We start from the raw sequence: 14041 nt of genomic DNA on the forward strand, positions 1-14041 counted from the left end.
TAGCAAGCCTTAGCTAAGTACTAACGCACTTAAATCACTTCAATAAGTATTAGAGTAATAGCGCTAAGGCGTAAAAGTTTAAATACTAACTAGTCTGGCGAACGTCCACCGAGCCGACGTGGTCCGAGACTAAAAGCTCTCTCACACTTGAGAAGTTTCTCACTAACCTTTAAATACCAAACTTGGCTCCAACACAAATTAGCATTAGGCTGAAACGCGCGCTCATTCTGAAGGGAAGTTGAAATAAGATTGTACAGGAAAGGGTAACTTAAAATAAAAAAGAAATTTGGTTAGTTTAAATTAAAACCTTACATACTTCCCGCCAGAATTGGCAAAAGTTGAACAACACTAGTCCAAACAGACCTGATTGAAACTTTGCGATTCTAAAAAAAACTAAAACTTAACTTCTCCTAACCTAGGCCAATCTTTTACAGAAAATAGAATTTCCTACAATTTACAGACGAATGAGCTGGACTTTACATACATCTTCATCTGTTTTGAGTTTATCTTATTCGCACATTCCTTCCAGCAACATCCGGAAGGAAAGGTACTTTAGTAAAACGCAATAACAATAAGTGCTAGGTAACGAAGACTTGTTTTCCTACCCTGTAACTTCACACACATAATCATTCAAGCAAAAAATTTAATTTTTTTTTCCAAAGTTCAATTCTTAACATCGCATTCTATTGGGACACTAGTCTAGACAAAGCATTAGAATACAGAAACATTTAACTAACATTTTCACAGCAATTCATTGCAAAACTAATATCTTCGCAATACTTCACAGTCTATTTTAGAAATACTAAGTAATTTTAAATCTTTGCAAAAAAAATGTAATTATAATTTAAACCAAAACAACTTTCAAGATAAGTAATCGTTTATCGCCCACTTGGCGTAAAAGTCAACCTCCCTTGAGGTAAAAAGAGATTCTGCAACTTGCAGCAATACCTGGAAATTAAGTAAACATTAGCATGAGAAATGTTACTTATCTCTTGTTGTAGTTGTCCATTCGTTTCTTTACCCGTCGTTGAAGGTTGCGAAGAGCTCTGCTTGGTTTAACTTCCTCCTTGACCTTTGGCATCCACCATTAGTCTACATCTCACGTTTTCGTTTAACACAGCTAGGCTCTAGTCTGCGACATTTACTCCCGCCTCTCGGCTGCTCTGCTGGGCGTTTAGTCGATGACCTCCCTGGACCCCTCGGTGGATTTCTCCTTTGCTCCTGGAACCTTGTTCGTCGTTGCTCCGGCCTCCTGCTGTATTCAGGAACTGGATTATGAGGCTGCATGGTTTTCAGGCTCTTTTCTGACTTTTCCGCTCCCCTCTTTACTGCCTTGAGCTCTTTGACAGTGAAAATTCCTCTTTTCCTTTTCTTAATTTCTTTCTTGTTACGACACGACAATTAGTCAGGAATTAACTAATTTCCATTCATTAGTATATTCAAAATTTTAACAGACGGTTTCACTCACATAAGAACTCCCCAGCATACGTCCCTCAAGCATTCCTAGTCACTCCCTCTCCCATAAATTACTTCACACAAGTTTCGCCGCCTGAAATAATTGAAAGTCCCGCTGTCGATAAAGAATTTCGGACACACAACCCTTCTGAGTAAGAAGCGAAAAAAACACTTTGCCCACTTCTCACTAGAAAAAACGTAACTTAATTAATGCTTTTTCTGGCCTTTTATATCTTCATGTACATTCCCTTTTCTTATTATATATATTTTAAATTTAAATTTTTATTTTTTGATCTGTTTTTGCAAAGATTGCATTATATTTCTTATATTTCGTAATTTTCTAATGTTTATTTCAATTGCTTTGAGTTCTATTTCATAATGCCAATTTCCAATGTTTAATTTTTTACAAATAGTTTTGAATTAAAATGCATAAACACGAGGATGTCGGGGGACATTCAATTTATCAATTTTACTGCATAAATTGCTTTTCACTCAAAACTGAATTAGCGAAAATGATTAATCAGAATGAGTTCTTTGGTGCTCTGCATTGGTTCTTGATCCCTTCAATTCACGGCAATATTTGGCCTAACTTAAATTGCCAGTTTGGCAACGTCTTATTACCTTCGTATTTACTTACTGTTCACTGAATGGGGCCCACCAGCGGCCGACCGGTAAAGCCGCTGAACACTGGTAGTTCGGTCCGAAGTTCGAATCCCGCGAACGGGCTGGCTGCATGGGCGTTTTCATGGTTTTCTCCATGTGTAACGTACTAGCCAGGTTCCCTTAGAAAGTCCTCCACGAAGGCATCCCTTTCCTTAGGCAGATAGTCCTCAAGGCTTTGCCCTAATCACACACCACACATTGAACGGGAGTTGGTTTGTTCCCCTTGAAAAGCCAACTAAATTCCAATCAATGGCAATTATTACTTGCTTTTAATTTAATTTCTTTTTACAATTGAAATTTTGTTATTCATGATTTAATTCAAGTCTCTGTTAAACATTTTTAACAATTTACATTCAAGTTACTTTAAAACAATTTTCGGAATTAAACTTACTAACTGTGGATTCACTCTCTTTAGATAATTCTACTAAAATTAATCTTAGGAGATAAAATAATCAATATTTCTTTAGTAAATAAATTATATATATATATATATATTAGAAGTAAAAACGGAAAAAGACCAATTTAGGTCAAAATTTTGCGCATTGTGCTGCAAAATTAAGGAAATTAGCAGATAAATTTTAGTAAGCTCGCCAAAAAGTTACCAAAAACTGTGGCTCCTAGAAAACTCCAACATAAGCATATTTAGTTGCTATGAAAAGGGTGAAAGAGGAGAAAAAATATTTGAATATTTACAAATTAATAAAAAAACTATATGCAAAACAAATGAGGAAATTTTAACACAGTAAAAAAACAAATCAATTGAATGAGGTAAAATAATAGGCTATATGCTAAATAAAAAGTAAATTATAAAACACAGTAAAATACTCATCAATTGATCAAGGTAAAATACAAAAAATATATTAAAATTAAAAAACGGAAAATGGTTAATTTCGAAGTTGATTTTGGCTTTTCAAGGGAAATTTTTTTAAATGAATTTCGAACCAAGCTAACTCTATTACGCGTTTCGCCGAAAAAGACAATTGAAACTTTTCGCGACAATTTTTTTTAATGAATTAAGTATATTATGTCTAAAAAACTTTATTCTCAATTCTCTGTTCCAATTTCCCGACGCGTCCGCATATATTGACACATTAAGGTGTAAGAAATGGAAAGGCAATGTCTATGTACGGAAAACATAAATAAAAAGCGGTATGCTATTAGTCAAAATATACAAGAACTTATGGGCTGGACCTGCGAGCTTAAAGAATTAAAACTTTTGCAATAGAACTGTAAATTATATTTAAATCAAAATGGAAAAATGAGTTAATTATAAAATGGAGTTAATTATAAAAATCAGACCTGTAACAATGCTGTCTTCTCTCTCTCTCTCTCTCTCTATATATATATATATATGTGTGTGTGTGTGAGTGAGTGTAAGATAAAATACGATGGCTATGCATCCAAAATGATTGCCAACCTCAAAACTGACTATTCTAAATATGGTGTTCGCACCCCAAAGTTCATCTGCTCTCCCATCCTGATAATATCTTCAGGCTGCTTCGCTTTTCTGTCTAAAATGCTTACGTCGTACATTTAAACCCAGTGTACATAAAATTTATCGTATATAAACACGATTGGATAAATTCCTTGCTTACAAAAATGATCTGATGTGAATTATCTTGGAATACAATTATATTTTGAAGTTGCCACGTCTGGAAGTTTTTGGTTTATGCATCCATATGTCTAACTACGCAGACTTCAAACTGCAGCGCATCAAAATATCCATCCTCAGCCATGGTGACTGTAAGTTGCTAAAAGTACCAGTGTTTTCTACGCAGTTAAAATAACACACACACATTTATATATATATGTGTTGGTAAGAAAAATAAAGAATATGTACATGATTAAATTAGCAGTGTATATTAATTTCTCTTCTCTATTCTAAAAAATAGCAACCTCTATTTGCACTGCGACATTTCGAGAAAAATCTATGTCATATGATTCTTATGTAATACTGATGATGTAAATGAAACTAAAACAGGCAATAGTAACTTTATAGCAATATTAACTTACCAATCAGAATGTTTTGAGAACCAAAAATAACTCAGTCTGACTTCAGATTTCATCCTGAACATTGCACATTTGCTTTCTACGCTTTGTCTTAGCTGGACTGCAGTTTGCCTGCTCCTTCTTTTTTGCTGCAAATCTATCAAAATGTAAACCTTTTGGAACAAGGACATTTAATGTACCGACTTGTGTTTAGCCGCAACGTGTTGCTGAAAATAAAAATGAAGATTTAATCTGCCTTCGCCTCCAATTTCCTAGTCATTATGGACCAACACTTCTACGGCATCAGAATTTCTGCTCCTGGTGATTGCGTCTGAGTTTGAATCATTTGCATGTATATATTCTAAACTATTTGTCCTGGTCTTTATCAAAATATTTTCATTGTCATTTGATGTGTATAACGTAATGTATACATCAAAAGACCAAAAACTCATAACAGAATAAAGGCGGTCATGCGACTTAGGGGATAAACGTCTATATTCATTTTTCATGGCCTTATTTTTAATAATATGTAAATAAGAATATAATTGTATAGAAGAGGTGGAAATTGAGAGAAAAATCATTTCCCTAAACGAAGGTAACTATTCGCACAAAACAGCATAACGTAGCATGAGACATCACCTCTTTTAAATTGGTAGGGGTTTATTTTAATTTTCTAATATCTACTTTACCTTCCAGAATGAGTTTCCAGGATTGCGTTTTATGTAAATGGGGTAGAACCAGTATTTAAATTCAAAATCTTGGTCACTTCAGTAGAAGAGCTTAGAAGTTCTTAGTAGTGTGTGTTATGCCTTCTGACCACGCCATGCTTTAAGTTTAATCTTGTTTTGTTCGTTTTTGTTCGTATAGTTACTTGCCTGCTAGTATTCGCCGGTGATCTTTAATAAGGAAAACTCAGTTAGTTATTGTTGAGCAATTTAGGCTGGTTTTAGTTTAGTTAGCTTTAAATTAGTTTCCAATTTTCTATCTCAAATTAAAATCTAAGTGGAGGCTTACTGTAAGCTTGAGAGGGACCATCTGCTAAGTATTTTAAGTTGGAATAAAGGGTAAATTTAGCCTTTCTTTGGACTTAGTACGGACTAGGAACTCTGCGATATATTAGTTACATCGGGCTTAAGTATTCTAATTTTAAAGGACAACAAATTTAGCTAGAATATTGCGAAGTCTTCTGTTATGCCTGACAGTGCAGATTATACTTATTTCACGCAAATTTTGCACTCACGACTTTCATTTTTATTTCCGTCACTCTAGCTGTACTACGATAGTTGTTAGCAGCCATGAATTCTAAAATTTCATCGTCTGAATTTGGAAAAAATGTCAAATATCGGTAAGTCAGCGATTCAAAATAAATTTAATTTAGAAGTTTGTTTGCCTATGGGGTGCAATGATGCAAAGATTATAAATTCTGATACTGTAAGTGGATAAGATAACTAATTCTATTACTAATCAAAATCCGTGTGGAAATTCAGTAAAATTGTTTTTTTCATATTAGAAGCTGAATTAATGAAACATATTCTATTAAGTTTTAAAAAATACTTTTTTTTAAAAATATTTTATGCAAGATTTTCAAAACACCTAACCTTCTGGCTAAACTGATTAAAAGATTCAATTAAATTGATAAAAAATTGATTTAGAGATTTTATCGCAAAAACAAGCAACAAAAAAGTCTAAATAAAACCAAGTAAGGGAAAAGAAGAAATTAACTTAAACAAGATAAAAAAAAGCTCTAGCAATAAAAATAAATGAAGAAATAAAAATAAAAATAAAAGAAACTTTATATGTTAGGATGATCAATAATTACCTTCATCAGTCAAAGACCCCACTAGTCATTAGTTTCAAAATTAGTCTCCATGACCATGTGCCTCGCATAGAATTTTCTAGAGATAACTAATATCCATCTTATAAATGCGGAAATCCAAAAAAATTGGAAGGATGTTATTCTCAGGTGTCTTACTTGAAAACTCTTGACTTGAAGAAAAATGGTTCTTTCTTGTTTGAAAGATAGTTCGTGAAATGGAACTTGGTCTAAAATAACACCGGGAAATACAAATGTCTGATTTATCGGTGTTGCTGTAAAAGTTGTTACTGTAGCTTCAGTAAGTGGTGAATCCATATAAGAAGTTCATATAGATATGATTAATTGAGTTGCTTACAATGTATGCTTTAGGTTTTAATCTGAATTTATCTTTGGTTTATACACGTTTCATAACAAAGACAGCATATGAAAAAAATATCTCAAAATTTTTATCTTTAATTTCCACGACTTCAAGGAGAAAGTCTTTTTGTCTTTTTCGTCAACATTATATTGAAAGAGTCTATTGCCATTCACTTCGGAAATAAGAGATCTCATTTTTATTGTATTCAGTGTACATAGAAAGAAAGGAATTTGAGCAAAAGTATTACAATCTTTAAAGTATGTTCATATAGTAGTAGTTTCATTTATTGAATGGCAGAAATTCTATAATTTCAAATTGGATAATTTCCGTCGACAAAATTCTGATATATTTAGAAATTTATGGTAGTTTGCCTTTACCTATTGTAGGAAAGCTGTAGAGTATTTTGGGCTTGGAACAACACCAGGAAGGAATTGGTATATTTGGAAAGCTGTAGAGTACATTAGGGTATTTTGGAAGCAGGAGAGATAAAAAATACAACGCCTTCGCCGGGAATCGAACCGCGGACCTCTGAAATATGCGCCCAGCGTGCAGACCACCACACCACGAAGGCACGCCAAGAAGGTGGGAGAAATACCTTATTAAGCTTACTTATAAATTACGTTTTGTACACTTAATTAAAAATTTATTACTTTTAATTTAGCGAAAATGTTTCATCGCCTGCGTCGAAAAAAAAGTGCTGCTAATGTTATAAATCCTTGTATGCTTAAAAGCATGCTTACTAAATAGTTGAATCTGAATTATTTTTCCCTGACAACAATAATTTTTAAGTCAAGAATATGTTTAACTTGAACAAATATTTTTATGAAGAAACTAAATTTTAATTTTTGTAATAAAAGTTTCCATACGTTATTCAGTTCAACGAAACTTTCCGTAATTAGAAAATACTAAGGAAGCTTCTAAAATAGTTTGGAGTTTTGAAACACATGCTATTAACGTAACTACGTTTAAGTTAACAAAACAGGTTTAAATCTAGTCTAATTACAGTAGATGGCTTGCCGAAACGAGTTAAGGCGTAATTTTCTAGTTAATGACTAGCGCGGATATAATCATGCAAAGTGGTTCAGGGACAAATTGTAATGACAGTTCACCAACTTAATAACCACTATAGGAAGCTAAAAAGCACGGAGCGTTGCATTTACTATATAATCAATCAATTATGCAATTCATAAATATGCGTAAATTATAAAGAATGAAAGAGCTGAAAAGTATTTAATAAGCATTTCGGTTGATTCTCATCAAGGGAAGTAATAAATGAGTAATAATTTGCCAAAAATAAATACAGATGTTTTATCAAAATTATTTTTACATAGAGAGCATATATCTATCTACTTATTCTTATAGATTTCATATCAGAATTTATTACAGATATATTTCCTTAGGTTTTGCTTTTAATAACGTTACCATTTTCAATAAATATAATACTACTATATTTATAGGTTTGTATTCATTTGCAGTTTATTTAAACCTAGTTCTCGCGGTCTTATAATCTCTAGGTTTGGCTAATAAAATAATGTGTTTTTTCTTTCATTGTCTGTAATCGTTACAATAAAGCAGCGCAGTGTACGGATGTGAATATGCCTCCCGTGTGTTGTAGAATTAATATTAATTTCAAAGTTATTTTCTTCACGAAATTATGTAATGCTAATAGGCAATATCTTGCAAATACACTGCTGGCCATTAAATTTGTAGCACGATGAAGGAAAGCAAATACAAAGAAGCTAATTAAGATATTCTTATCTTATCTAATGACTATATGTTATCTCGTTCATTTGCACTTTTGCAGCTGAGAATGACGGTTCGGTAAAATCATCGAAACTGCTCCTGTGAAAATTTGAAAATATAACGCTTTTGCTGTTTGACTTCTAAATTAATACAAAGAAGATATTTATTGTACGTACTCAGTATGACATGAAGACAAAATAATTAAACTTTTAAGCAATTTGGGCGTTTACAGGGGTGCGAAATTAGTAGAAACATGTTGCACCTAACCGGTTAAACGACCCTTATCCGCTTAGACATGGAGTCGAGCTAGGTTTAGATGATAGAAAAGGGTAACTCATTCCATGCTGCTTCAAATCTATGCGACAGTTCATCAACTGTATTAGCTGGAGAGGGGTGACGAACCAGTCTCTCAGCAATGCATGATCAGATGTTTTCAGTGGGTGACAGATGTGCAGACTGTGCAGGCCAGGGCAGCAATTGAATATCCTGTGTATCGAGAAAGGTCAGAACATGACCTTCAGCATATGATCTCGCATTATCTTGTTGGAAGATGGCATCTGGCAGGCCTCGAAGATAAGGCCAACTACTGGGCGCGAGATGTCAAAAATGCACTGACGTTCAAATTACGATCCAAACTAGAGATGTGCGTGTCGTGTACCCAATGTTTGACCACACCATCACACCGGATGCAGGGCTTCTATGCCGGTATCGAATGCAAGCAGAACGACGTGCAGTCTTCTCGAAGCATCCAGACACGTACACGACCACCAGAATACTGAACACAGAATCGGGACTCGTCTGGAAAGACAATATTTTGCCACTCCTGTATCCAGCTTTGTCGTTCGGCGCACAAAAGTCGCCGTCTCTATGTTGCATTGTCAAGGAAAGCCGAAGTAATGTTCACCGTGCTGACAGTTCACGCTGCTGCAAACGTCAACGCATCGTACGACCGGATACTGGACGTGCCGCTACCATGCGCATTTCTTGACTAACGGTCCATGATGCGGTTGTGCAGTTCTGCAGGGCTGACCTCACAATATGTCTGTCCTCGCGGGTGTTAATCATGGGAAGGCGTTCAGATCCAACATGCTGTTCAGTATGATACTCAGAAATCCACTGATTCCATATTTGCATGACAGTGGTTGGATGTCGACCTGTGCGATGGGCGATATCATGGAACGATAACACACACTCTTGATAGGCAACAATCCTGCATGTATCGAATTTCGATACTTACTAATAAACGTTTCTTCTTATTGAAGGCATAACACGGTATTCTGAGCAAACTCTGACCACTCCACAACATTTCGTTTATGCAATGCTTCAGGTGTCGTTTCTCCCTCCTGCGTCGTCTAAATGCGCTGAAATACTAATCATTTGCATATCCAAACCTATTCTTTCTTTCGTATGATTATGACTTTCGTCATATCATTCCTTCCTGGTGTTGTAATTTTAATGGCCAGAAGTGTAGATTACGTATAACTGAATTTGAGACGCTTACTTAATAAATTTGTTTATTTATTTAGTTATTAATATGTTATGAATATGTAATATCAGATCTAAAGAAAATGACGGGGTATCCCCGAAATATTTGGTTTGTTCAGCTTCGAAAATCTCGAAAAATAGTTAATTAAATAATGATATGTTTTATTACGGCAAAACTTAGGAACAAAAGAATATGCATATGAAATCAGAAAACAGTGTCTAGTTAATACTTGCTTTTTATTTAATTTCTTAGTCATACGAAAAAAATAATTTTTCTTTCAATTATCGACATTTTTTATTGAAATGTTTGAAAATACTCGAAGCTATATGTATACTGTTGGGACAGTGTTTATTTCAAACCTTTTCACTTAAAATTCGAAGTTTAGTATATCAGGTTTATGAAATTAATATATCCCCAGTACGATTTGAGAGCTCCTAATGCGTGTTAAATTTCTCTCGGAATTACTAAACCTTATTAACTGAAATTACTCAGTGAAATTTCGTCAAAAGGTTTAAAGGTCTAAGGGCACAGATATGCAAGAAAGTTGAATATATCTGAATAATTCGCAACACGAATGGCGGGGAATGTGACCTATATCTCAGTCGTTGTGACTACTCGGTCAGTCTGAATTAGATTTCAGTTTAGAATATATAAAAGTTTTACGTTATTAGCTCAATACAGCTTAAGTATACAATTCTTCATTTATTTAGCATAAATTCAAATAGTTATCCGGAAAATGACATCTTAAAACTATAAATTTAATAGTTAAATTAACTATAAATTACTATATATTGATAAGAAGGAGGTTGCTTGATATTGCTACTACGCAAAATGATTACAATATTCAAAATTTTACGGTAGGAAAATTTTGGTTTTTAAATTAGTAATTTCAAATACAAGTGTACAGAAAATGCTTTCAATTTGTATGTTTAAAATTTAATAAATATCCGAAACTGAAACTAACTGTTGAAAATTGCTTTAAATTTTGTTACATGTTAAAGAGCTTCCGGAAAAAAGAAGACACTAAAAGATATCAAAAATTAATAATAAAATAACATAAAGACAGAAAAAATAACCGTGATACTTTCTATTAAGCTTTTACGTAATCATACAAAATATGTTCCCGTATTTTCTCACATCCAATGTAAAACAGAAAAACGTATTAATTCTATAACTTCTCCGAAGACAGTCCTTCCGAATGATTCTGGTATGTTTTGTTACACTCAACTTCTTAATTCAGCTAACAAGTAAACTGGTGCTCAGTTTTAAACAACTTGAAAATTTTTTCTTATACAACTCGGTGTGATCTGTCTTCGTGTATTTATCTGGTTAATAATTCAAAAAGTTTCAAACATGTAGATGGGAAGTGTTCAAACCAATTTTGAAATCATCTCAAAAATAAATATTTTTTATGCAAAAGATTTAAATTATTTTTCAAGAATATATTTTATGAAACGTGTTGTTTGCTTTCTGTTGCGTATCAAGCAATAAACCCAGGCATACTCGTTAACTCATTCCCAGCTATTAAGACGCACGTAAAATATAGGGTGGCCCAGAAGTCACTTTACATTTTGAAAATTAAATAACTTTTTTTCTATTAATATATTTCTTTTTCTCTTTTCAGAATTAAAAAATATAATCCCTGGAAATTTTTGGCATGGATAAGTTTACAACAGAACAACGAGTGAAGATAATTGAATTTTACTTTGAAAATGGAAGGTCAATTGTTGCAACACAATATATGCGCCATTTTAATGTTCGACATCCCCCTAGTAGGCCTGCAATAAGGAACTTAGTGACGCGTTTTCAAGGTTCAATTAGTGCAATCTTTAAAACCAGCAGACTTTCAGAAACGAGTAAATTATGCTGTCAGGTTTCAGAGAACTGCAAGAAATGACAATGAGTTTATTCACAAGTTGATCATGGGAGATGAAGCTCATTTCCATTTGAATGGACATGTGAATAAGCAAAAAATAAAAAAGAATTAATTAAATACAGTCATTTAAGAAAAAGTTATTTAATTTTCAAAATGTAAAGTGACTTCTGGGCCACCCTTTACAAATAACAACAGATGGCACCGTAGTGACAAAGGTCATCTCCCAAGGATGACTACAAGGTTCGTGCTTAGGTCCGAGTTCCTAGAATCTAGTTGCTAATACAGCTGTTCCACTCTGTGACGAGTCAGAGTATACAAAGCAATTAATTGGCTGTGTTGTTAACTTTCTTTTGAAAGTAGCCGCTAGAAGCAGCCTGGGAAACAGAGCTCAAGAATGCCTGAACATCATCACAGACTGAGCGAAAGTGCATAAATTCATAGTCTCAGCAGATAAAACACAGACCTTGATAATATAGTGTTTTAAGAAACAACCCCAGCCTGAAGTTCCAGAGTAAAACGATGAACTATGCCGCACAGTTGAAATATCTTGCAATAATTGTAATGCTTGTAATGCTGGATTGAATGATTTCCTCATAATCGTTGCATGAAGCAAAAAGGTCCCGAACTTGGTCAACTGAATGCTGTGTACAGCGGAATACAACCATATTCCTTTCCTTATGATATATAACAGTATCTCAGTTTATTTTGCTTTTCGGAGCTTCAGCTTGGGGCAAAAATGTGTCTCATCAAATAAGACAGAACCTCAGTTCTCTACAACATCTACATCTACTGACCATGTGATCATATCGCACAACATTAATAGAGCGCTTCAAGTTCTTGCCAAATAGCCGGCTTTGGACTTTGTAGCAAAATGGGAGGCCATTACAAATGTCATTAGACTTGACAAAAGATGAGATCTCTAGAACGAGACACATATGTACTCCAATTTTGAAAAAGTAAATCTCTTACACATTGCCAATCTGCTTTGGAAAAACTGAAGCAAAAACAATATTTATCTAGAAAGACTTGAACAAATGTTCTGATGATTTTCTACGTGTAGGTGCAGTAAAACCTTCCTGTTAGGTATCCTCACTGGTCTTTACGAAGTGCTTCAATATATTGACTGAACTGCAACCACCTCTGAAAGAAGACACAATAGTTATTGTGTCTTCTTTTTAGAGGAGATACAATATTGTGTCTATCGACACAAGATTGTGCCTCCTCTGTCTATCTAAAAAAGAGGAACAATAATCTTCTAAAAGGACATTATTGTGTCTATCGACAGAGTAAAACCTGCTTATTCGGTTCTATTCCATGCATCTGCACCTCACATTTCACCTGATGTTGACAAGGTCTCATCACAACAAACACCTTATCTAGTTTATGAGGCCCACCAGCGGCCAAGCGGTAAAGTCGCTGAACACTGGTAGTTCGGTCCGAGGTTCGAATCCCGCGAACGGGCTGGCTGCATGGGTGTTTTCGTGGTTTTCCCCATGTGTAACGTGTATACGAGCCAGTTTCCCTTAGAAAGTCCTCCACGAAAGGCATCCATCCTCTTAGGCAGATAGCCCTAGTGTGCTTTGCCATAATTAAAATACGCCACACCATCTAGTTTATGAAGTTTACAGAAAAAATGTGCTCTTGCGAAAAGAAATTACCAAACACGTTCTGGACGTCATGTTCTCTCTTCAAAACAATTTGTACAATACTAATGTTTTTTCTCTTTTACAGATTTTTAACCCAATTCTTTCCAGAAAGGGAGATGGTGGGCGATTTCACCGTTCTCCCCACATCAACATCAACACCTTCAGCATCAACACTGACGTGACATCCTGATTTCTCCCTCTACTGCATGGCTCTAAAGTTATCGATTGTGCGAGATTGTCCAAAATAAATCTTCTCTTCTGTTTAATAAGTTTGTTTTCCCACTGTGTTCATCGCTGATATTAATGTTATTCTATTTCCGAATTCCCATTATTAACTAGTTTCCAAGCTTCATGTGGTCAGCTCAACAGAATCCATCTCAGTGTCATATGGCTTAGTATTTTCAGATGAGTTGGCCCTAAACTCCATGTTGTGAGCATCCGCGTCGGAGGCCGACTTGACCGGCGACCAGCTAGTCTGGTATATTGCTGAACTGCCACAAGATAGTTAAAGATACTAAATATATGAATTTTTCAAATAATTGAATTTACAAAGCTTGCTTTACGTACATTTCAAAATAAAGTTAACAATTAGAAATTTACTAAGTTCAGATAAAGTTATAGTTCAATAATTGGGAATGTAGCGGATATAGATTACTCTGTAACTAGACTCCACTGTCCGAGACACAAAGCTATTTTTATTCTTAAGTTCTTAAAATTTTCATTTTATGAAATGCTTCTGCTGCATTTACAAAACGTGAATAAGAATAAATTGAACCTTAATTCAACATCTCAACTTAATAACTTTATTGAACCGCAATCATTATTATCCTATTTCAGTTGATAAAACAATTTTTTCCTCAAGGGAAGGAAAAAATTACATCCCTCCTAAAATAGCTAGAAGCAATATATAAAACACACGTATCTATATTCAAAATATCACTTTTAATACTTTCTCTATATTATTCGCCATACATACAATATATATGTATATAAGAACAGTCAATAAATA

Source organism: Stegodyphus dumicola, chromosome 3, assembly GCF_044657685.1.
Source record: "Stegodyphus dumicola isolate Sdum_Otavi_A_Nest chromosome 3, ASM4465768v1".
In the NCBI taxonomy this organism is placed as follows: domain Eukaryota; kingdom Metazoa; phylum Arthropoda; class Arachnida; order Araneae; family Eresidae; genus Stegodyphus; species Stegodyphus dumicola.